Here is a 4,668-nt window from a genome sequence, read left to right on the forward strand (position 1 = left end):
AATTATCCATTAATTTTCATAGAACACTTGAAAATGCTTCATTTGTGGTTGCTCTTAATACTAAAAAAAACGAAGCACAGAGTTTTAATGGCTTAGCCAAGATTTTAAAAGCAAAGTTCCGCCTCACGGTGACCATTCCCCCGCAGACGTTTGGTCAATAACCCTGAGGAAATGCTTTCAGCACTCTAAATATTGCAGCACGAGAAGAATCTGAATACACAACTCCCACGTGGCAGAGATTTAGGTTCTGGTCAAGTTGCTGAAGTCGAAGTGGAAAAGGATTCAGTGCAGGAAGCACATGCAGTGTGAACGCCCGGGTGTAAGATGTACACACAAAGGACCAAGCGGAGAAAATTGAGAGGGAGCAGGCTTAGAAGCTTCCAGGAAAAAGGAAACTGTGAGCCAAGTTTAAAAAGAAAAGAGGGGTATGGGTTGGCAAAGCCTTTGCACCCCGCCATCTTGCCAATCAACAAACGTTCCCTGTCCAAGGCGGTTCCCAAGGCAAGGCGTCGTCGCGCGTGAGTGTGTGCACAGCTCCAGCCGGACGCCCGCCCTCCGTGCAGGCAAAGCGCGAGACAAGCCAGCCTCCATCACAACATGGCTTTGACAAGTGGCCAAAGAAATGCACCAGTACAGTAGAAGGTGACCTATTCCAAGGAAAGAAAAAGAAAACTTAATAAAGATAAGCAGACGTCTACGAAAATTCCAACCTTTTCAATGTAATTTTTTTTTTAACCATTGTAAATTATTTTCTTGCCTCTTGTAGAATGCAGCTAGTTTTTTTCCTAGTTCTATAACTGGGCTTACAAATGCTCTATAGTTTGTCCTCTTTTTGTATCCTCCCCCTTTTCTATGCTCTCATAAAACACCCTCTCATCTTCCCATACCATACCAAAAGACACATGAAAACAAAACAAACAACTATGAGAAGGCTCTTCCCTGGAATGACTCTGGAGTCTATACTGTTAAGACACTGAACATGACTGGCTGCTTTCCAGGTGGCTCTGCAGGCTGGTAAATAGCTCAATTAGCCTCTCTCTCTCTCTCTCTCTCTCTCTCTCTCTCTCTCTCTCTCTCTCTCTGTCATTGAATTTTGCCAAGTGCATACTGCATTGTTGGAAAGAGGCAGTGCCAAATTAGCCTTGTAGCGTCCCTTTATCGCCCTGATGACTGGGACACCTGAAAGCCACAGAGAAGTCACTGTCCCCAGGCCCTGTTTCAGACCACAGGCAATGGAGTGCACTGACTCAGGCCACCGCGCCCCAAGAGTGGCTAATGAGGAGTGTAGGTGAGGACCCTTGAGAGGCACCTGGGCATCCTGCCCGTACAAACAGAAGACAGTGTTGGATGATAACCATCACCACAGTCCAGGAACAAGGAGAGAGACAGACCAGGAGAGCTGGGGGGACAGTGATCACACTGTACATTCGGCCATATCATATATACTCTCCCCACCCAGTTAGGTCTGAATAATCGTAAGCAAGGCTCAAATCCTAGTCTTTTTTAAAATAATACAATTCTTAAGATTGTATACGCCCAAAAGCTCAGTGTGATATAATTCAGCTCTTTATCTTCAGCACCTTTCTTCTAGGGCTTGCCTCTCTCTGGTCCCCTCTTCTTCCACGAAGGTATAGACACCCAGCCTCCACCCACCCCACGGGAGCCCTGTGATCTATGCTGTATTTATGTCTATTTGTGGCCCAACCAGACATAAACAGTGTCAGCAGCAACAAATGGAAAGTGGTGTTCTGTATGGAGCACTGTACGCAGCCCCGACATAATTCACAGAGCCTTGGTTGAAACTTGTTGCAGGGCCCTGAGAACACACAGAAAGCAGGACATTCATGTCGTAAGGTAAACACATTCAGTCTCTTGTCTGCTTCAGGAACACATTTATTGGTGTGGGCTACGTGATACTGATGTATTCGTTACATTTTGGCATTTACAATATACAGTATTTCTCTGTTTGACTCATTACAGCCTTCATACCAATTAGGTGAAAGAAAATATTGTTTGCAAAAATACTTTTAGGGGGATTACATTTATCCAAGAATATTATGTATCACAATTTTAGAAACATTAAGTCCCAACATTTCCATATAATTATTATGGTTATACCCTAGAGAAGATATTTAAATGTCTCTACCCTATCTGTTGAGTTTGTGTTTCTCTCCCAAAGAACCTTGTCAAACAATTAGAAAGCTGAAATAATACAAAATATTCTTGATTGCTAAATTGGAGGGAAAAAGTTGCCCCAAGATAAAAATCCTTAATATAAAATTGTACTTTGATTTGGGTGGTTTATTTTTTATAACATTAGGGGGATTTTTTTTTTAATTTTAAGCATAAAATCATACAACTCAATTATCAAGATATTTGCATCTGAGAAAAATCAAATACTGAAATTAGATTCGGTGGTTTTTATGTGGACTCTAATCTGTGTTTTGGTCATTTTTGTGAGCCTAGGCAGGGTTTTGCTCTGAATGCTGTGTTTCGTATCTTGAGCAGTAATTCCTCCCATGTTGAACCAAGAGCTGAGTTGGGGACACAGGCAAAGAAGCACTTTGCTGTGTGCTGTGGGCAGAATCGGAAAGCCCTCCAAAAACCCAGCTCTCCAAACATGTTTTCTTCAGCCTGAAAGACACTGTATTTAGGAGAGTGCCTAGCTTCTAGCTGGATCTACCTTCATCAGGAAGAAAAGGTCTATTTAATTTCAATAACACATCCTCAGCATCTTAGTTACACACCTGTGTTACTGTAGATCCAAGGTAATAACATATACCTGTAAGCCAGTAGTAAAATAGAATATTGGACTAATCCATCATCCATCTTCACTTTTATTTTCTGATAAAAAAAAAAAAGGAAAGAAAATGAGAGAGAGAAAGCAAGCATAATCAAAAGACTAAATGACAAAGAGTTGACAGTCAGGTTCTGTGGTAAATGATTCCAGAGTCGCTGGCCTGCCGAGCCGCTGAGGAAGTCCCCAGCAGACCTGATTAATTCCAGTCTCTCCAGCTGCCAGGGGAGCAGAGGGTAAGCAGTTTCGCAGAGAGGAGCCTATTACCACTACTAGGCTGAAATAGATCTAATCAACTCACAGCCGCTCCAAAGAAAACTTTACAGGTGCAGCTCGCTCAGGCACTGCCTTAAAATGATGACTACAAAGGACCGTGGGAGTCTGAAAGCATTTAGTCTTTATTGCAGCTCAAGGAAATGTTCTGCTGTGGTTAGGCCAAGCTAATTTACTGAACATGACAAAGCTTCCCAGACCCTGTGACATCATTTGTTTAAAGGCCCCAGTGCTCACACTAGTGTATTTCCAGTATTACTTTTTTTTTTCTTCAAAAACAGTTAATTTGTTGATATTTCATCTGTGTTTGGGCTAATTACATGCCCCATTATAAATGTCTGGACTAACCTACTTTAACATTTAATTTAAACAACAATGCTCTGTAATTTGTCATGGTGTTCCCCAAGTGAGGAATGTTGCAACTTTGTTCTCTAAGCAATCAACGATTTATCAGTGCATCTTAACGGGGGTTCCTACAGGAAGGAGACCCTGAAACACTGAAGCTATGACCAAGGCTCTGAGTCACAAGAAAATGAAGCTGCATAGCAATTTGTATCACAGTGGAGGCAAAATGGTCAGAACTAATAAATACCATATCAAAGGTACAGACCTAAAAAAAAATTCCATATTCTGTACTGGATTGTATAACCACCTCCTTTTTAATGGAAAATAGACAGAGGAAAATTATTAAGGCCAGATTGAAACCAAATAACCATTTGTCTCTCTCTTTTTTAATCTTTGTAAAGACTTACAGAGGTAAAAAATCTGCTTTTGTTTAAATAATCAGGATTTGGAAACGCTCCATGAGTAACAAGATATGTTGTCCAGAATGCTGTGTGTGACAGCCGACATGCATACATGCACTTAGAAAATATATCGATTACTAATGAATTCACTGATCACGCCACCAAAAGAAATTAAAGGAGAATAGTCAAATCATCAAATTTAACTTAGTTACAGATGATAAGCAACAAACTGTTTGCATGAGGAATTTTATGTCAGGAGATACATCAGAATTCACGAGACAAAGGGAGAAAGTAGAGATTAAATTTTAGACATAATTTAGATTAAATTGCAGAATTTTAGAGTCATTTTTGAGCTTCTCTACTTAGACACTATTGTAACTGCTATCCTGGGGTTAAGGGAACATGATCTGGCGGAAGGTGGCCGAGTAGGCCTGTGGGCCCATAACAGGATCAGGAGAAGCAAGTGAGGTTATGTGATATTTCAAGACAAATCCCAAGATCACTTTGGAGTCTAAATTGCCCGTTTAGAGAGCCACCCTTGCTGGTAAGTACATGCAGAGTCCAACAATGCCTAGTGGCACTGTTCATAATACTACTTGGATAATAATCAGATTATTCATTTGTTGAATTCTTTTTTCTTTTTTAAATTTATTTACATTATTTTATGTGTATGAGGGTTTTGCCTGCATGTATGCAGATGTACAACATATGAGCCTGGTACCTGAGGAGGTCATCAGTGGGTGTTGGATACTCTGAAACTAGAGTCACAAAATGGTTGCAAACCACCATGTGGGGACTGGGAACTGAACCCCAATCCTCTGCAAGAACAACAGGTGTTTTGTTGTTGTTTTA

This window comes from Peromyscus leucopus, chromosome 16_21 (assembly GCF_004664715.2).
Source record: "Peromyscus leucopus breed LL Stock chromosome 16_21, UCI_PerLeu_2.1, whole genome shotgun sequence".
NCBI lineage: Eukaryota > Metazoa > Chordata > Mammalia > Rodentia > Cricetidae > Peromyscus > Peromyscus leucopus.